This window comes from Chinchilla lanigera, unplaced genomic scaffold (genome assembly GCF_000276665.1).
Source record: "Chinchilla lanigera isolate Chin_1 unplaced genomic scaffold, ChiLan1.0 scaffold00003, whole genome shotgun sequence".
NCBI classification, from domain to species: Eukaryota; Metazoa; Chordata; class Mammalia; order Rodentia; family Chinchillidae; genus Chinchilla; species Chinchilla lanigera.
This window is the reverse complement of record NW_004955404.1, coordinates 31,269,834-31,291,831: the sequence shown is the minus strand read 5'-3', so window position 1 is coordinate 31,291,831 and position 21,998 is coordinate 31,269,834. Positions and strand designations below refer to the sequence as shown.

The window sequence follows — 21,998 nt, the reverse complement described above, 5'->3', positions numbered from 1 at the left end:
ATGTGGTTAATATCTCTGGTAATAACTTCAGTTATTAAAAATTGACTCTAATAACACATATGACCATTGTTTTATGAAAAAATAATAAATATCTGAGTATACATTGTCTTTTAATAGAGTACAACCTGAAATTTAAGTTTGCATTAGTTTTTTAAAAGTCTAACAATAAGTATTTTAGAAAATGAGCTAGCTATTTCGAACCTACCTGTATAGTTCTAGTGAAGGTTTTTCTTAATCTACAGCAGTGATATGTGCATGGCAGGGAAGAGTCTGTCAGCATTTCTGATTGACTTGTGGTTGAGTGATCCTAAGTTTCATCACCAAAGTATTTACTTTTGTAGTACAAGAGGGTGGGTTTAGTTTTCATGAAAAATAAAATTGAAATCTATTTTTCCTAATCAACATATTCTGATGATCAAAGACACTTTAGACTTTGAAAGTCTTCTTTTTCTTAAGTTGTTGATGCCTAGTAAGGGTGAATGTGCTTCCCTCTAAAATCATATTGCTTTGAAACTGTGCACCCTATAGTTGAGTCGGCTACAGCTTAGGTGAAACTTGTTTGTTGGCTTCTTATTCCAAGGGTGCACGTACAAAGCTGGCTTGGAGCCTGCTTTAGGAGCCGTTGGGTCTAAAATGGTTAAGAAAACTCAGTATCAGGGTTCAGCCGTTAGTAAAATTGCACGACTGACAAAGTGAAACCAGGAGGTCACGTAGTTACAGCAGTAGTAGGAAGTATGCAGAACAACTTGTTTAAGTGGAAACCACAAGTCTATCAAAGCAAGGTGTGCCTCAGTCTTTCCAGTGAGCATGCCCAAGTGACGACTTCAGCTTTGCTTGGGAGCTTTTCCCCTAATAAGTGTGTCTTGTTAGACCAAGAATGAAGGGTTTGGGTGCTCCAGAGCCTCCCAGATAAGACCCAAGGGAGCTGGCAAATGACTGCTTTAAAAACATTGGCCCAGCTCTTAAACACTGAGATAGCATTTTTTTTTTTTTAAAGGAAGCAGACTTAAGGGAAAGCAGATAGTTACTTACTAAATAGTAATGCTCTCCTTAGTTTCTAGTTTTGCTCTTATGTAATGTGGAGGCTCCTGTAAGTTGAAAAACTTATCCTATCATTATCGAAGATTAAAGACTTGATGTTGGTTAGATCAGTGGTTCTCAACTGGAGGCAGTCTTGCACCTCTGAGGACATTTGGCCATGTCTGGAGACATTTTTGGTTGCAATACTGGGGTGGGGGTGCCACAGGGATCCAGTGGGTCAGGAATGGTGCTAAATACCCTTAAATGCACAGGACCGTCCTCACGATGCAAAATTTTTCTACTAAAAAATAATAATGCTGGAGTTGAGAAATTCTGGCACAGACTGAGAATTCCTTGCTCATTCCCTCCTTGCCATCAGAACAGCTGAGTAGAAAGGAAGGTTACTGTCTGTGTGACAGTCTTTTGACACACTGCTGCAGTATAATTTATTTACTGTCGTGTAATAATGTCTACATTTCCTTGTTAATTTGTTTATTCAATTGAAAGTCTCATTGTAATTTGTTTGAGAATGTAATAATGGAAGTAAGTACTTTGAGATTATTTTGCTCATCTATATACATTTAATTTAGCAAAAATGTGGCAAGTCATTTGAGTATTTTAGGTGCTCAGTCGTACTCAGCTACCCAGGGTGTATCTAACAGTGCATAGCCCTGTTGCTGGCCTCACTGTAAGCACAGTGTAACCATGACATACTGAAAGCAAACAGAAGGGACAGTTAATATCTTCTATGTTGGCCAACATGAGGTGGTTTTGTGAGGGGATAAACGTACATTGAGTGTACAGAGCCTGAGAGTTGTGTGTGCTGAGAATGAACTTCTGGAGTAGAGACAATGAAAGAGTTATTGGTAGCAAATAAGTTCAGTAGTCCAGACCCAAACTACAACTGTTTTCCAGCAATTTGACATTTACAATCTAATTTGTAAATTTGTCACTGGTGAGCCAGAACTAGAGTACTGTTTATACTTCTGAAATTATACATACTCACATGGGTAATTTTCTAAATGAGTTGTGCTAAGTTTCAGGAAGTAGTAGTTTGAACTTTTCCAGATATATTTGAATGATGCCATTCATTTTGGTATTGCATCTACTTGAGTCAGCTGCTGTTTTTAACTTTGACCTCTCCTGATTTAGTGGGTAGGAGCAGTCTTTACTTTTTTCTTTCCAATAGGCTCATAAGCAAATTTATGATTAATCTCCATAAATGATAGATGAATGTCTACCCCAGTCTGAGGCATAACATCAAGCTTGGATCATTGTAACAACAATTTACCATATATCTGTACTAAATTTAACACACACAATCTGCACACCTTTTATAAAAGGCATGTAGGAGAATAAGTACATGAAATGTGATAGCACACCAGGGAGCTGATAGCAAGCATTATGATCTTTGTAATGGCATCTGGTTTTTAAGAAAAATATAACATTTGCTAATTGTGAAAAGCAACTCCAAAGCATAGCCCAGAGATCCTGTATTGGAGAACTCAGAGTTGGCAGAAAGCAGGGCTTAATATTAAGGTTTTAATTATATATGTGCAGTAACTTGACTTAGAAACTAAGACCTGTATTGAAACTATTGCTGTAACCAATTTATTTCAAAACATTTTAAGGGAGAATTTGAACAGATTGTAAACATGTTTTTTTCTTTCCACCCCCTTACCATTCCAACCCAGTTTTTAGCACTTCTTCAGATGCATCTGTTCATAATATGATTACAGGAGGGTAATGCTTTTGAACACAGTGTTTCGGTAATGTAAAGAAATTGTTTTCTTGTGGAAACTTACTCTGTCATTGGTTATTAATGTTTTAGGTATAAAATGTAATTTTAAGTAAACACTGGTATTGCCTGAGGGTTTTTTTTTAATGTGTTAAAGTGAGGTACAGGAATAAAATCTTATTTTTAAACACGCTGAGTGCCAAAGGGACAATGGTTGAAAGCAAAATTAATATTAACATCTTCCATTGTTAACATAATGGAAACTCAAAATGATATTTTAAGGGTGTTGTATGCTCTCCACAACTTCAGCAGGGTTCTTGATTTTATGGCAGTACTATAGTCATTTCTTAGGAGTCAGGGTCCCAGATGGTGCCCTGATTTAACAATCTGCCAATCTGCTTCAGATATGTGTGTGTATTTATTTAAGACTTATTCATGTAAGAAAAACATAATTTTGAATTCTTTAATTTCCACCCTTTTCTAATTTAAACTTGGTTTTACTTCCTTTTTTGCAAGTATATCTTTCAAGTGGGGTTTTCAACATCTTAATCTTTTTTTTAAAGCAAGCTTAATGATATCTAAACTTAGATCTGCAACTTGAGCATGGTGACTTCCACCTGTCAATTCATGTTACTATTTTTAAATGTTCTCTTCCTACCAACTTACTAGGAAACAAAAACAAAAAGGAAGCTCATTGTACTGTGTCAGTCACTGTATTCTGCCATTCTTTGATATTAGATACTTATTGGGAAGGGGATGTTAATTCTTCTGAATGTCCAAGGCTTTGTTTAAAGTCAGCAGCAAAAATGTGTAGTCAAATTGTAAGTACTCATTAACTGCAAAGTTTGACTACCTAAGAGTACTAGTTGCAGAGAAAAGCTGTAGAATTTAAGGCAGTTTGATGCTGGGATAAGCTAGAGCAGAATTAAAGTATTATTTGTGTTTGTCTCTTCTCCATTTTGCGTTTTTAATCTATTTCTCAGATACACAAGTTTCTGCATGGCAACTCTCTTTTCTAATTTCTATGCTCTTTCACATCCAGTAAGCAGCAGGACTTGATTCTGTCGGCCTGCCGGCTGTGATTCATACTGAACCTGGCCAGGGTCTTTATCTTCAGAAGTAACCTCTCTGATATTAACTGCTTCAAAGAGTTTCACTTGATGTCTAATCTGATTAGCTATTGCTATGAGTCAACTTATGAAAGGATTACAGTACATTTTTTTTTTTTTTATCCAATAGCATTTGTTTTATAACAAGACCCTTCAGAGGATTAAACCAAAGAGATACTTTTGGGGAAGATACCCTTCTGTCTTTCCAATTATTGCTTGTATGGCTGCCTAGTAAATGACTCCAATAGAATGAATAGTGTACATGGCTCTATCATATATATCTCTAGTTCCCTTAGCTGTTTTTTGAAATATAAACTTCGATAGTAATTACAAGTACTAAGCATTGTTTTTCTCTGTTTTTCATGTTCTGTTCTGGTCTGATTTAAGTGATTATCTGTTGAGGGTAGAGATATCCAGGTATATATGTTTGAATCTATTTCTGGAGCTGTGGTGGAAAATGACACTTAAAGTCTTAGAGAAATCATTCACCTATGTGTCATATAAGAAGCATTGATTTAGTACCTTCAGTTACAAGTACTACCCTGGCATGATGGCCCATGTGTGTAATCTCAGCCCTCTGAGAGGCTGAGGCAGGAGGATCATGAGTCCAAGCCAAGCCAGGGCAACTTAGCAACTTGCCAAGCCCCTGCCTTACACATCCACAGACAAGGAGGAGATTTGCCCTTAACAGGGATTCACATGATAACTGGGGACAGGTCCCCATGAGTTCACAGCTGGAATACATTGTATAAAGGTAAGTGCACAGGGATCTCTGGACAGACAGTGTGAAGTCATTTTATCTTTTTAATCAGAAAACTTTTAATTGAAGGTGACATAGATTTTTTTCATCTGAGCTTTCAAAGCAGTTTTTTTTTTTTTTTGCCTCCCCATCTATGTATAACTATTTATAAGACTTGAAACTGTGTGAGGGAAGGGGGCATGTATCATCTTGGTGCCTGGCTCTGCAGGTGTAAATGTTTGCTTGAAATTAGATTTTAATTATGAAGACTTCCTGGATATTTGAAAATCAGACTTTGAAGATAAGGAGAAGCTGTTTTCCTTTATTGCTAACCCTTCCTCTTTTTATCCTCATCACTCATATACAAATCAGATCTGGCAAACCGCTGAACTTTTGGTTTCAATTGCCTTTCACTTATCACACTAGAGTAACGATGTGGCATATTAGAATGTAATCTGAAACTTGTAAAGTTTAAATGAAGAGTGTTTATTTCCTGCTCATGGGTAATAAAGTAAAATGGAAACTTTGAACCTAGTTGGTAGAAGTTTTAATAAATTCTTACGTTCATATGCAGTGATATATACTAATTTGCTTATTGGACATTTGAAAGATGTATATTTACATGCATATTTACATGAAATATTAGAACATTGCTGTGTCTTTATGTCATGATCATTCATGTTTCATCTTGTGATGTAAATCTAAATGGTATGCTTCAGACTTTTGAGTGGAAAGATGTAGTGTAGAAGTAGTTGGAATATCTTGTAGAAACTCAGGGCAAGGAGCAGAATTTTTAAAAAGCAAGGACCTACAGTAAATTTCTTAAAAGAAATTACGAAGATTACTATATGGCATTTTGCTAATAAATTTATAATAAGCTTTCCAAAGTCAGCCCACCTGCCTTAGTGCCTGTTACCTTTGTCTACTGTTAAATAACAAAATATTACCACCCCACTCCACATCACAGTTCCTTTGACTTCCGCATAATTAAAACTCATTTGAAGAATATGAACACAGGGAAACTTGAGGATTTCTTAACAGTTCAAATGAACTGTTTCTACTAAGCCCCAGGCTGAGTTTCAGTGTCCTTCCTGGGAGATAGACCGAAAACAGGTAGTAGACATGAGTCACTTGCTGTAGCCAAAAGCATCTTAGATGAGACCAGAGATCGGGTGTCTCTGGCTTGCCTCATAGTGGCTGAATGACGAGCTACTTTCTCTCCCCTTGATAGATTGGATTCTCTGGACATTTAGCGTTATGGCAGACGATTGATTGATTGCCTTTTGTCTTCCTCACTTTTCGTTTGGTGGAACAAAATACCTGACACACATGCTTAAAGCAGGAGAGGTTTATTTTGGCTCATACTTGCAGTCCACAGTCATGCGGCTGCGCTTCAGAAACAGGGTAGCAGAGGGCATGGAAGGAGAGCCTAGCAGAGGAAAGCTACTAACCTGTGACAGCTGGGAAACAGACAAAGAAGGGAGGAGCCGAGGACAAGAATACTGTTTTCTAGAACATGCCCCCAGTGAGTGACCCAAATCCAACTTAGGCCCCCACTTCTAAGAGCACATTCAGCTACTGAACTCATCAATGGATGAATTCCCTGATGAGTGTGGCACCCCCGTGACCCCCTTACCCACCAACACATGAGACTCTGGGAGACGTCTTAGAACTAAACCATCAACCATCAAACCTTGGTGTGCTGAAATCTTAGGCTGTAGCAATAAAAGGTAGGTGCATATAGTGGCTACTTGGAACTTGGCAAACAGTGCCACTTGGGTGATACCCCCACCATCTGAGAATGCTGTGATGATTAAATGAAGTCACATATATAGTATAAGGTGTATAGTACCTGGCATATTATAAGTGTTCAAGAACTGGTGTGGAGTTGTTAGTAAGAACATTTGCAGAATTTGGGGTTCCTTTTTTGGTACTTTAAAGGTATATATATCTGGTGGGGGAAGATATATACACCCTGGGGGAAAATCACCACAGGATACTTAAATTGTGATAATAAGGTACATGTTTTTGTTTTTGAAATTTAAGTCTTTCAGACTTATACTTTCTCTCTACTGGGAGCAGATAGTAAAACAGATTTTTTTAATATTTTCATTTATTAAAGTTATTATAATGTATTGTTAGAACAACAAAGCAGGAGACCAGTCAGCCTGGGAGAGGCCTTGCTTTGAATTAAGCTGTTTGCATTGACCACTGTCAGTTTAATAGAATTTGCTCTGTGTGCTTAGGGAAGTTTGGGAAAGAAATCTCTAAATGAATATCAAATATCTAAGTATTTTCAAAGTTGTGACTATATTTCACTGTTTGATTACACAATCATATTGATGGCTGCAAGATTTTTTTTTTTAAATGCTTTTGTTCTGCATTTTTTCTTTTTAAGGAAATATGGAAATAATCTTCAAAAGAATCTGTATCTGGGCAAGCAATTTGGCTGGCATGTTGCTAGGCTTCTTTTGGCTTCCTACTGAGAAGGAAAAATCTCTACTAGGTATTGTTTATCTCTTGCTCAGTTTTGTGTATAATTGTGTGTATTCACCTGTAAAATATGCAAGAATAGAACACACACGTAAACGTCTGAAGCCTCACATCTTTATTGATTTTAGTGATGAATTCATCTTACCAAAGGGGCTTGATTTGTGTCTTAATGGAAAAAATAGGAGCATTTTTATCCCAGGCATTTAAAACCCAAGATTATAAAGAAACAAAGCTTGATGTCCTCTTTTCCTATATTTTCCATTCTCCTTTCCATACTACTTATAAAAAAGTTGCAGGAGATGGGCCTGGAATATAGCTCAGTGGCAGAGCACCTGCCTGGCAAACACAAGGTCATGAATTCAACTTCCAGTACCAAAAAAAGAAAGTGGCAGGAAAATAAATCTCTTTATTAAAAGACTCTGACATCTATAGATGCTATAAGCTGTGAGTTCCTGGGACTGGAGACTTCTCTTTCTAGCAGAGACAATCACGCAAAACCTTGCTGGGGTGATAGGAATAGGGCATGTGGGTGGGTATGCAGGTGAGTGGGTGTCTGAAGCATGGCTGGGGGCATTGAATGCTCTCATCTGTGGACAGTTTGCCTTGTGTCTTGTCAGTAGTAGCCAATGAATATCTAATATTTACCCATGTACAGATCCTGAACACTGTGAGTAAAGAAAACGAAACAAATTCCTTGTCTGCCTTGATCTTAAAACCAAAAGTAGAGAAAAAAAACTTAATTTTTGCTTTTGAGACTTACGGAAGCATTGAAATAATTCCCTCAAAGGGAATGCTGGATTTGGAGTAACAAGTAACAATGAGATTAGAAGGCCCAGAACATCTCAGATATTCCCTATCGCTGTAATCAACTAGGTCTAGATGAACCAGATCAGAGCTATCAGGCACTATCAGGTATCTTACATAAGTTATTTCTAAACTAATAGCAGCCCAGCCAGGAATTTCCTTTTGCTTCAGATGCCTGAAGTGAAATGAGGCAGAGAAGACAAATTTCCTTGGCTGTCTGACCTTGAACAAGTAACAGAGCTAGTATTTTAATTCTAGAAGTCTCTTTGCCTGCAAGGCATGTGCTCCTTCCATTGTAGTCGCTAAACAGATTTAAACAGCCTTTAACAATTTGCTAATATTTTTTCTAGTTCTGTGTAGCTAATGTTGCCACAAGCTACTTTGTAACAAGGCTGGCTTTACCAAAGTGAATTTTTGTACATGATTGACACTGTCTCATTTCATACATGGTAAATATCTTTGTGTTATGATTTTAAAATTTTTTCTATTTTGTGTGCTAAGTAGCTCCAGGTGGCCATGTTATGATATGCCATCAAATCTAAGATACTTGATTTTTATAACCTAGTTTTATAACCTAATGTCACCTGTCTTGTGACAGCCAAAATATGGTACAAATGTGGTTCTTTAACACTGACTAGTTGAGAAATAATAGAATATTTGGTTTTATTGATAGCTGTATGTAAATACCTTTGTATGTTTTATGACTTTCATACAGATATTTATGAAGTTCAGTTGTATTTGGCAGGATACTGGAACAGTCCTATTAAAAGCTGAGGCTCGTAAAACTGTATTAGTCTACATTACTTGGGGTCATACTATCAAACTTTGACCCTTATAGCTCTGGCACTGAATCTGCTTTAAAAATGGAAGCAATAAATACATTTTATCTTGACTAACTCCTTGCTTACCAGTTTGTGGTGTTCTGTTTTACTTAATCTTGTTAAAAACTAAACTAAACTACATTTCCCTCCTTTAGATTAGCTGCGAATAGCTGGTCTTTAAAAAAGAAAACAACACATAGGGTATTAGTTTTGTTACCATTATATCAAATATCAAATTTTACACAAAGGTTTAGCAGTTACTAATTTGAAGTCCTATTCTGAAGCGTGAATTGTAAGCAAAAATAATTAAAGAAGAATAATTATTGTGGTACAGTGCTCAAAGTTCTGTTATCCACATGGCCTTTGGAGGACTTAAAACAGGTGTGAGGCACAGAGCACTCCCTGCAACAATAAATAGCACAGTCTAATTCCGGTAAAGTGAAACTGCCCTTTAGTTGTAGGGAAAAAAAAGGGGTGGGAATCAGACAGTGACTCAGAAAAGCAAAGTCCAAGAAATGACTTAAACACAGAAACACTTTAGGAATTCCTTTACTAGGATGTACAGTAAATGGAGAGATCACCTCCCTCACCAAGCCAGAAACAGTTTTAAAGTTCCGAATGATCAGTATTCACTGATAGGAAGAAATATTTATTAAATTTCCATTTTAAGAATGTGATATTTATATTACTGAAGGTACATTAATAATAGCCTAAGATATGAATATAGCTGAAATATACAAAGAAGACTACATTAAAATAGTAAGATATGAGTATAGCAGAAATATATAAACAAGAACACTTAAATAACTAGTGGATAGGTTAGTTGTAATAATAAAACATTTGCGTTTAACAGTATTATTTACATAAAGGAAGGAAAAATACTATTTTTGAGAGGGCATGGAAAATAGAAAATAACCTTTGAACATTTTGCTTGACGTGTAATCTTAGAGCTGCTGTGTAAAATGGAGTAGATTCCTGAATTGACAGGTGTAAAACTTGAGTCAGTGACTTGCTCAAGATCGTATGTTTAGGAAATGCGACAAGAGGAAATTACTGTTGTGGTCTGGAACACAGTGCGCTCTCTCCCCCCACCCCCTCAAGATTCTGCCTTTTAAGTGTGTTCAAAAGATACAGAAATTGTATGAGGAGATTTTTAAAATGTGTTAACATGTATCTGTCACACATGAGCTCTATGAAGCTGTTTGGGTACAAAGGAAGTGTAGAGAAAATGGAGAAGTTTGTGTATAGTAGCTGCAGGTGCCGAATTACCCAGATTTTACTGAGCGGTCAAGTAATTTAAACATTGCTTCTCAAATTCCATTGTACCCATGAAAAAGCAACTGATTTTATTCACATAGGGGCTCTGACTTCACTATGGAAGGGATGAGAGTCTCTTTAAACAAGGGCTGAACAATGATGATCACATTCTAAACCTCTGAACAGGACAAGTTTAGACAAAAATGATCACATTCTAGAGTGAGATTTAGGGGGACAGGACAGGATCAGGTAGGCTGGGTAGGGTTCCTGTGGAAAGTGAGAGACCACCGTAAGAAGATTGGCACTTCCAGAAGCACAGAGGCAAGAGGTTTTGTCAGACATTTTACAGAGCCCTCCAGAAGTGAAGCAATGAGTAAAGTCCACTCACAACAAGGTCCGCGCTCTTGAGGCTTACATTTGGCCATGAAAGCTTGAGGCAAGAGTCTCTAGTGTAGGTGCGCAGATGGGAGGCAGAGTGATAGGCTGGGGGAAGCTTTGGTGATTCCTCACTTCAAATATTCCAGCTAGAGGGTTTAAACATTAGTTCAGCAGTTGTGAGATTAGTCCCCCAAACTCTCAAACAGAAGGTTAAAATGTTAAAATCAGAGGCTTAGAAAGATGGGGCGATGAAGTAGACTGTAAAACCTGTGTCTGGAAACCGGTATGGAAGCTTGGCGCCAGAGAAAGAAACGGTTGCAGTTCATGGGTGTTGGGATGAGGATGCCAACTGCTGAAAGTAGTGAAGTGTGAATGAAGAGACAAATGCCAAAGACTGATCAGAGCGGAGGGGCTAGAAGAGCTATCTTTAGAGCTTTGCAATCATTAGCAGAAGCAGGAAAGGCAGCCTCTTTAGAGGCAAGAGGGAAATTAAGTTTTTAACATATTTTGTTGGATATGGCAGTAGGACATTTGTATAGAAATGCAGGAGTTGTCAGTATATTTAAGCAGAAGTCAGGGTGTGTAGATTTGGGAGTGCTATGAAGAGACAGTAATAATTTGTAGGAAAATGAAGTTTAGCTCTCTGAAAGTGAGGGTGGAGAGAAAAGTATTCCTTCACTTTTTTTTAAATTGAGCCCTTCCTTTGTGTTACATTTGCTTTCACACCTGAGCTTATTTACTAGTGCAAAAATGATGACCATTGACTTCATTAAGCCATACCTTTACGTGCACTATTTTCTTCTCCAGGAAACCATTTGCACTCATCTTTACTTCTGAACTGATTTTTTCCAGCTTTATTTTAATACAATTTGCATCCAATAAAATTTATTTTATGTGTACAGTTGGAGCCTTGGTAATTGAATAGGTTTTATAATTACTGTAGTCAAGATATAGAACTCCAGAAAGCTTCCTTGTGTCCTTTAACCACCAGATCCCTCAGGTGATTTCTAACTATAGTCTGTTTAGTCACTACAGGTCACTGTCATGTTGCTTCTTATAAAATACCATATTAATTGAACACACAATATGTCCTTTTCTGTGTTTGTCTACATTCAGTTTGTGCGACGTTGTTGAGATTCATGCATTCTGTGCAGTAGTTTATTATTATGTAATTTTTCCACATGCAGATACGCCTTTTGGTCATCAGTTGATAGATGTTTGTGTTTCCAAGTTTTGAGTGTTATGAATAATGCTAGTATAAACATTCACATACAAATTTTTGTGTGAACATGTTTTTGTTTCTCTTGGATAAGTACTTAGGGAGGGGATTGCTGGGAATGTGTGGTCAGCTTATAAGACACCGCCACACTGCTTTCCAGAGGGGGTGCACTAGTGTTTCTGTCTCCAAGACATGAGAAGAGCAGTTGCTCCACATTCTCCTGATATTTATTATCACTTCATTATACTTTTTTCTGTCTTAGTGTCCAGTAAAGTTTCATAATGATTTTTGTTGACATTTTCCTCATGGGTAGTGATATTGAGCTCTTCATGATCTATTCACAGTCTGTTTTTGTGTATGGTGTGAGATAATGGTCAGGCTTCATTCCTTCCTTCCTCCCATCCCCTTATACTTATCCAGTTATTACAGTGCTCATTTCTGAAAAGACTATGGTTTCTTTATTATATTATCTTGCCACTTCGTTGAAAACCAATTTTCCCTGTAAGTGTACCTATACTTCTAACTGTGCTTGGTTCCACTGCTCTGTGTGCCTAACCTTCTGCCAGTTCTGCATTTTTTTTTTTTTTCTTTTTGGTTTTTCTCCGGTACCGGGAACCGAACTCACGACCTTGCGCTTGCCAGGCAGGCGCTTTTGCCGCTGAGCTAAATCCCCAGCCCCCCAGTTCTGCATTTTAAATGTGGCTTTAACCATTTTTCTTTTTGCCCCCTCCTTTTAACCCTAGATAAAAATTCACTTTCCTTATAGAAGGTTGCCCTGTTTTCTGTCGTGCCTTCTGGAAGTGTTCTGAGTTCCTGTACTGACTCCCTGTACTAACTAGGAGCTGCTTCCCAGGAGAGTGATTGGCAGAAGCAAACACAGAAGGGCAACACCATGCCTTTCTCATAGGAGTGTGGGCTCATCATCTGGACCCAGAGAGATACTGAAAGCAGAGTAGAGATTCCAGTGTCACTGTACGTGCTAGCCTTGGGTGCCTAGATTGCAACTAGTACTCTGTGTGGCACCCACAGCCAAGGCCAATGTCAGCTGCACCCAGCTCCATGCATTGGGTTTCTATATTTTCCTGTAGCAAGAGGAAAAGTTGTCACTTGCTTGTCTTTCCTGTCATTTCATTTTAAATCTCAGCTCCTTATTTCATGCAAACAGCTGTTCGTACAAGAATTCATCCAACACCCTCAAGAATAGACAATTTCAGACACATTATATGCCAATAAACACAAGTGTACTTATCTGCCTATCTTCCCCCACCTTGCAAACCTGTCCCCCCAAAATAGCATTGAACCATCGAGTCTGTGAGAAAACCTGACTCAGCTAGACACACCAATTTTGTGACAAAAATCTTCTTCACCTTTTAACCATTGAGGTTGAAAAACAACACTTAAAGGCATGCATATCATTAGTGTTTGATATGATAAATGAGTTTAACAAATGTCTACATCTTTTGAGCCCTTTCTGTGTACTTGGCATTGTTCTAAGCACTGGAACTCTGTTTTGTGGTGACACAGACCTGTCATTCTTAGGCATATACTGTAAGAGGGGGGATGGCTAGTGGGTAAAAGTAAGATAACATGAAGCAGTGATGAGGATTATGAAGAAGAGACGGCAGGGTGAGCCTTTTTTTTTTTTTTAAAGTGTTGATTTTGAGACTTGGTCTTGCCAAGTTGCCCAGGCTAATTTTGAATTTGTGATCGTCATGCCTCAGCCTCCCAGATACTGGGATTACAGATATATGCCACCACTCCCAACTTTAAAAAAAAATCCCTTTTAGCTCTTAGAATATATGTTTGTTTCACCCCTAAACCAACTTCCAGCCCTTTAATGGTAGGTTTTTTAAAAAAACTACTCTCAGTATATCCAGCACTAGGCAGATTTAAAAAACAGTTGGTAAACCCTAATCAAGTAAGCGCGTTACCACTGTGGAGCATGCAGAGGTGCTGGGCTGGTTGATGTGAGGGACTTGCATGGCAGAAGTGAAAGGGGAAAGCACCACTGAGTTGCTGTTTTTTCTCCTGTGGACTTTTTTCTCTCTTAAGTATAGATTAGTGTAGGGATTTTTTTTTCTGTTATGTTAGGGATTTTTTAGTTAGGTTTAGCTTAGTTTAAATTCTTAGTCTCAGATTCCCAGTAACTTCTTGCTTAATAAAATTGAGGTAAAAATAACTTTCGTAGTTAAAAGTGTGTGGCTGAATGTTAAGACAAGAGGATTGTAAGGATAAGCTAAGCACCATGATTTTATCCTTGGAGGAATAAGGATAAAATATATTTTTAGAAAGGAAACCATTTTAGGAGGGAAACAGCAGCATACAAGGAGGAAAGAGGCTGCTCTGGAACTTGGAAGTTTCCCTTCACCTGGAGAGGATGGTGCCATCCACATGACCATCCTGATATGCAATCTGCTCAACATACAGGGCGGGAAGGAAGCGCCCCTGGATACTCTCAATCTTCAGTAGATGAGTTTTCCTCCCCGTGTTTTTAAATGTTTTTATTTTAAAGATTAAAAAAAACTAACAAAACAACAATGAAGACAAAATCAAAACAACACAAAAACAACAAAAATGATACATGACCTCAAAATAAAATGATAGGAATTAACAATGGTTGCTACATTATATACTATTATCTTCGATGAAGTTGCTCAGTCCACCATACATAAGAATACAAGATTGATCAGTCAAAGACAGTAACAAGTAATAAAAAAAAAAATTGGAAATGATGCAGAGCTTCACCATACAAGATGGTAAGAGTTCAACAATGGTTCTTATATTGCATATTGTTGTTTTCAGATTAACCATTCTGATTACCAGATTCAAGTGTGCAAAATTGGTCAAGAAAAAAGAAAATTTTAAGCACTGACTGTTCCTTTCAATAAACCACAGACATCAGCAATACACCTGTCCCAGCTGTCCTTGTATATACATATAAATTTTGTTTTTCATTTTAAAGAGAAAAGAAAAAAACAAAATAACAAAAACAAGTATGTAAACAAAACAGCATAGAGAACAATAAAAATTATACAGAATTTTAAAACGTGGTGGGATATTAACAATGGTTGTTATATTACATAATGTTATCTTCAAAATGGTTGTACATAGAACAAGATATATGCGTGTAAGATCAAACAATTACACATTAACAGTTCCTTACAACAAACCAACAGATATTAGTAGTACAATTATCCTAGCTATCCTGTGTATACATATACATATTTTTTTCCTCTTCTTTCTTTTTCCTCTCCCTCCCTTCATCCCAGTTGCTCCTTTCTATTTGAGCAGTTTCTTTTCCCTTTCACAATATCTGTTGTACCTTTCAGATTTTATTTATTCTTTCAGGTTCTTATCGTAGGAAGGAAATACAAAGTTTACACATGTAAATCTGATTTATTTCACTTATGAGTATGGTCTCTAGTTACATCCATTTACCTATAAAGGCCTCTAGTTTATCTTTCTTTATAGTTAAGTAATACCCCATTGAATAAAAATACCACATCTTTTTTATACGTTCCTCAGTTGATGGACGTTTGAGTGGTTTCCAAGATTTAGCTATTACAAATTGTGCTGCTATAAACATGGGTGGACATATTTCGCTGTGGTATGATGCTTTCAGTTCTGGAAAAATACCCAGGAGGGGAATAGCTGGGTTGAATGGGACCTTTAATCCTAGTTTACTGAAAAATCTCTAGACTGATTTCCACAGTGGTTGCACCAGTCTACACTCCCACCAACAGTGGAGAAGAGTTCCTTTTCCCCCACAGCCCCTCCAGCATTTGTTATTGGTTGATTTCTTGATAATAGCCATTCTTTCTGGGGTGAGATGGAATCTCAGTGTTGTTTTAATTTGCATTTCTCGAATGACTAATGATGTTGAACATTTTTTCATGCATTTATTTGCTGTTTGTATTTCTTCATGTTAGAAGTGTGTTCATCTCAGATGCCCATTTTTGTATTTTTTTTTTGCCAGTATCATACTGATTTTATTACAGTAGCTTTGTAGTATAGTTTCAAATCGGGGAGTGTGATACCTCTTTCCTTGCCTTTGTTGCCCAGGATTACTTTTGCTGTTCTGGGTCACTTCTGGTTCCAGATGAATTTTAGGAATACTTTTTCTAGGTCTGTGATGTATACTAATGATATTTTCATTGGAATTGCATTGAATCTGTATAACAATTTTGTTCCTCTCCTTGTTTGCTGTTTAGAGTTAACTAAGAACTATGGGCCAATTAAATCCGAATCTTTTTTTTTTTTTTTTATGGTGCTGGGGATTGAACCCAGGGCCTTATTTATACTTGGCAAGCACTCTGTCAATGAACTGTGTACCCATCTCAGCTCTAAATCTTAAAAACGTGGAAAACTATTATCCTTAGGTATTTTTGTATGGTAACAGTTGTAAGCATTTTATATAAACATAATGATCAAGAAAATTAGAACACAAAACATGAAAGCAAAAATATTTCTTTTTCGGAGACTGAGGCAGGAGAAATGAAAATTTGAGCTTTACCCAGCCAATTTAGCAACTTAGTGAAAACTTGTCTTGAAATTAAAAAAAAAAATTAAAATACAGGTCTTGGAGTGCAGCTAGGACAAAAGCCCTAGCTAGGTTCAACCCCCAGTAGTGCCCCCCACCAAAGAAAAAAGGTTATTTACATATGATAATCTAAAGTGCATAAAATTAGAGTTGGGCGTGTAGTTCACTGTTAGAATACTTGCCTAGCATGTGCAAGAGAATGGATTTGTTTTGTTTTGTTTTGTTTTGGGTTTTTTCTGGTACCGGGGACTCATGACCTCACACTTACCAGGCAGGCGCTGTGCCACTGAGCTAAATCCCCAGCCCCAGGAGAATGGATTTGATGTCCAGCATTGTCATCCTGAAGTTTGCTGATGTTTCATTCCATTTTTAGAAGAAATTTGGGATTACGTTATTTGAAAGATTATGTTTTTCTTATGTCTTACAATTGCTTTTAAGGACTGAATTTAATAACTTACTGGTCCTTCTGCCTCCAGTGGCCTAATTGAATATTCAAAAGAATTTTTAATTTGAACCCAGCACCATGTGCATGCCACGCATGTGTTGTACCACTGGGCTACATCCCCAGCCCCTGGCATATGTTGAAGTCAGGCCTCAACACCTCTGGAGCATGTTATCTCCCAGTTATACTCAAGGTAGTACACGGGGGCATCTATTTATATTAGCTCAGAGTGCTTAGTCATGTCCTGCAGTTGGCACAAATGTGCATTGTTGTGTTTGAATTTATAGAAAGGCTCTTTAGAGAGACTAGTAAAACTTTATATTGACTTTCATATCACCTTTAAAATTGTAGTGCAGCTATTAAATGTAGACATGTGAACCTCTGAGGAATTATCTTTTATAGGAGGTAAAACTCAGAATATCAGAATGGGAAGGTACTAAAGAGATAATCTTACCTAATACAGGTGCTTCACATATAGAAAAAAGGTGTGCTTCCAAAGAAAGCTGCTGGTGGCTTTTACACCATCAACAGTGACAGTGGTGGGTGTTTGGACCTCAGTGCTACATCTGGATTCCAGGGTTATTTCCACTGTCCCTCGTTGCCTGTTTAACCAGAGCAGCAAAGGACTTACACTAGGTAGTCTTTCATTTTACCTAACGTTTACCTCATTTCTTATTATTTCAATGAGTGACTGCATAGTGATGATAGTTTATCTATATTTTACTTTATGACTGTTATTCAGATATAGAAATCTGAATAAAATAAAGGCTAGATTTAGATTTCAAAGGCAGTTTAACTGCTTTAGTTAGCAGAAAAAATATATTTGCATAATTATACATTTTTGAATGTAAAGAAGGACTTTACTGATGCCATTTTAATTTTTCTGTACAGCCACTGTACATTTTTCTTTATCCATGTTCTGCACCCATTTTCACAAAGGTGATGTTTTCCTTTATGTCTGGGGCCTTAAAAGTATAACTATTTATATGCAAACTACTTTGGGATTATAATTTTCTGTGTAGGATTTTCTAGTAAGTGTCCTTAGAGTAGTGCTTAATCTTTTATCACATTCAGATGAATTATTTCAGCATTATTTAGTTCACATTTTCATAGTTAGGGAAAATAAATTAGAAATTGAGTGTTACCAAAAATATCTCTAGACTGGTTTCTCACCAATTACCCTTCTCCAGGGACACAAAACAGGCATGAATGGTATTGTGAAGAAATTATAAAATAAATGCAACAAAAGTAACTTAACTGTCTGAATAGCATTCCTTCCAAACTGGCATTAGTTGACTTTTCAGAAATCTTATGGAAGAAATTTCTTCAGTGCTACTTGAAACATTATGTTTGTGTATTTAAGATAGGTTGGGTCCGTTTTCTTTTACCCCCTTAAGTGTTCTCTTTTGGAGCCCATGAATTGTTAAATCACCCACTCAGTGACCTTCCTTGCCCTTTAGAGTCCTGCTGCAAGGCATTCCGCGCCAGGTTTGTGTGTAGTGATAGCAGCAACCACAGTGCATTGTCCAGTGCTTTCGTAAGTGTTACCCAGGCATGGTGAAGCACATTGACGTCTTTTTAGTGAACACTTGAAAATCCTTGGCAGAAGTACCAGTCTTTTCACTTAACTTGAGGTTTCTTTGTGATTTTCATTGTTAGTTTTTAATTCTAGTTGGGTAGGGCTACAGGAATTACATTTCAGTTTAACTTCCTTTTTCTAAAAACTAGCTAAACTTGTTGAAGCTGTAGTTTCAGTTCAGGTGTAATTTTGACTTTGGTTTGTTTCTTGGGCAGTGGTTTCCATCATTAGCCTGCATTATTATGTAATCAAAATCACCTGGAGGGTTTATTAAACTCTGGACCTCAACCCCTCCCCTAGAGGATTCCCTTGGGGCAGGTTCTTGGTGCCTCGGCTTGGAGGAGGCTTGGGAGGGCAAGACTCAAAGCAGGCCATGAGTTACAGCTGAGAAAGAAGAGATGCGGTTGTAGCTAGACTTAATGGGCTTCAGCAATGGGAAAGTGAGATTTTGAGGGAAACACGTGTTTGGTTTAGGCCCCCAGTTTTTGGCTCTGAAACTTGTGGGCCCTTTACCAATGATGAGCACGTGAAAGGATGAATAGTCTCGGGAATTAGATGATGCACGTGCTTAAGAGGAATTTAAGATTTAAATTATGGCAGAGATAATGACAGTGGGTGGTAGCTGAGAAAACTTTCTTGGGAAGTATTAGTAGAATTGGGTCAGGAGTCACTATGGCGAATGGAGGAGTGAGAGCTGGGGGAAATCATTAGATTCCGTGAAAGTCTTAAAAAGGTATTCATAAATAAAATCAAAATTGATTGCAATAAATGTAAACTAATTTAAGGGGCATCTGATTCCATGTATATTGAGCCTGAAAGTTGAATGACAGGCAGAGTTATGTATTAACTTGAATTTAAGAGCCAATTACCATATTTACCTGAAGCATGCCCATTCTTTTTCAGTAGTTTATGTAGGGTGGTTGGTAGTACTAGGGTAATATTCTGAAATTTCAACTGTTATTTGGGAGGCTAAGTAGGAAATGGAGAGTGTGTGTATGTGTGTGTGTGTGTGTGTATGTGTTTATGTACATGCACATATATATTAAATCAAAAGTGGTATATATAAATGGAAGATTTTTTTTTTTTAATTTTAAAGATAAAAGGAGGGAAACATTAACAGACATACAACATTTTACAACATATCACAAGCACAATACAGACAATACAGAGTTACAAACAAAGTGGTAGGGAATTAACAGTGGTGGTTGTATTACATATTGATATCTTCAAAGTGGCTTCTCATGAAAACAGATATAGACATGCAATACTGGTCAACCAAAGACTCATTGACAGTTTCTTTCAGCATAGAAATAGAAGACAGAAGAACAACCATGTTATCTATCCTGTATATACATGCATACAAAATTTCTCCTTCTTTCCCTTCTCTTTTCCCACATCCCAGAAGCCCTTTACTCTTCGGTGGTTTCCTATCATTTCACAGTGTCTATCATACCTCCGAGTTTAACTTAACTCTTTCAAGTTTTACACTAGTGACACAATGCGGTGCTTGCACATGTATGTTTGATTTATTTCACTTATGAGTATGGTCTCTAGTTGTGACCATTTAAATATAAAGGCCTTGAGTTTATCTTTCTTTACAGCTGAGTAATATTCCATTATATAAAAGTACCATAATTTTCTTATCCAATCCTCGGTGGATGGACATTTGGGTTGCTTCCACATTTTAGCAATTACAAATTGTGCTGCTATGAACATAGGTGCACATATATCACTGTGATATGATGTTTTTAGATCTTCTGGGAAAATACCCAGCAGGGGGATAGCAGGGTTGAATGGGACCTCTAAACCTAGTTTTCAGAGGAATCTCCAAACTGATTTCCACAGTGGTTTCACCAGTCTGCATTCCCACCAGCAGTGGAGAAGGGTTCCTATTTCTCCACAGCCTCGCCAGCATTTGTTATTGGTTGATTTCTTAATGCTAGCCATTCTTACTGGGGTAAGGTGGAATCTTAGTGTTGTTTTAATTTGCATTTCTCGAATGACTAATGATGTTGAACATTTTCTCATATATTTATTTGCCATTTGTATCTCCTTGTCTGAGAAATGTGTGTTCATCTCCACTGCCCATTTTTGGATTGGGTCTTTTCTTTGAATTTGGAGGGGCTGAAATTTTTAAATTCTTTATATGTTCTAGATAGAAGCCCTTTGTCTGAGGGACAATCAGCTAAAATTTTTTCCAAGTTTGTGGGTTTTGACTCTGCTGGTGATTTCTTTAGATGTGCAGAAACTTTTCAGTAGGATGAGATCCCAGTTGTTGATTCTTTCAAGTGTTTCACGTGCAATTTGGTTTTTATTCATGAACTCTCTGCCTACCCCTATGTCTTCGAGGTTTTTACCTATTTTCTCTTCCAATAGATTTAGTGTTTCTGGTTTAATATTGAGATCTGTGAACCATTTTGACTTGAGTTTGGTGCATGGTGATAGGCTTGGGTCTATTTTCAGTTTTTGGCAGGTATTAAGCCAATTTTTCCAGCACATAAATGGAAGATTTTAAGTAACGCATCCTCTTGACTCTCTAAAGAACGATAATACCCTCTGCAAATTATCAGGAACAAAATCTTAAGTTAGATATTATTACTTTTTTCCTTTGGACAGTTAGTTCCTCCAGCTTTATTTGAGGAGTTTAGAGAATATGTTCATGAAGAAAAACTTTCTTTTTTTCTAATTTTCCTAAAATTCTTACATGTTTGCAAACTGTTATGGGAAAGATGTCTTCAAAGTTTTTAAAAACTATTCTCTAAACTAATTGTAGTTAAATAGTTTTATATGAAAAAATACAGATGATATTGTTGGCAGTGCTGATTGTGGATGAGGTGAAGATGGGGTATGACCTGTCTCCCTCTCCCCTCTCTCTAGGTATACGGTAGGTTACTGTATATGGTATGTGGTATGTGGTACAGGGATTGAACTGAGGAAGGGCTGAGCTACATCCCCAGACCTTTTTATTTATTATTTTAGACAGGATCTTGCTACATTGCTTTCATATGTAGTATATTTACTAGGTCTCTACTATGAGATAGGCACTGAGCTGGTTCTTGCCTTTTGATCTGACAGTATATTTTCCATTAACTTCTTAAGGACATAGTCTTTGGTTGGGTGTTAGCTTTGCTCATACATTTAATACCTTTTTCCATATGACAGTTATTAAGTGACCCTTTCAGCTAATTTTAGGATCCTGGCAACCAGTATATTTTATCTGATTAGAGGAATTAGTTAAATTCTTAGATTTTCTGAGACAGTGGTTCTCAACCTTGAGCAATTTTGTCCCCCAGGTGACATGTGGTAATGTCTGGAAACATTTCTGATTTTCATGATGAGAAGGGATAGTGGAGTAACCGAGATCTAGGGATGTGTTATTCAACTTTCTGTAGCTGTAACATTACTAAAAAAACCACTTACAGGAAAAAATGTGTGTTTTGACTCATAGTTACAGAGGTTTCAATCCATGATCTCTTGACTGTGTTGTTTCTGTGCCGGTGGTGAGGCATGGATGAGAAACATATGCCATAGTGGAGCAAAGCAGCTTGCTTTATGGCTGGCAGGAAGCAGATTGAGTAAGAGCAAAAGAAGGGACCACAGACAAGATAAAGGCCTCAGGGGCCCCTGAGGACCTGCCCTTTTCAACTAGGTCCTACCCCTAACTTTCCATCACCTCTCCAAGGCCCATCAAATTATGACCCATCAGTTGAATGATCATTGATGAGTCCACAGCCTTCATGATTTGATCATTTCTCCAAAGCCTCATTTCTGAAGCTTTGCTGCACTAGGGACCACACCTTAAACACATGAACCTTTGGGGGGTAATTTATATCCAACCCTAATAAGGGGTTAGAAGCAA

The 21,998-nt window shown here is 37.4% G+C and overlaps 1 protein-coding gene across 13 annotated transcripts in view; it reads left to right on the top strand.

Moving 5' to 3' along the window:
- Lmo7 (LIM domain 7) overlaps nt 1–21,998 on the top strand; it is a gene marked incomplete at its 5' end in the record, with an annotated part of 191,416 nt that overhangs the window by 96,740 nt on the left and 72,678 nt on the right.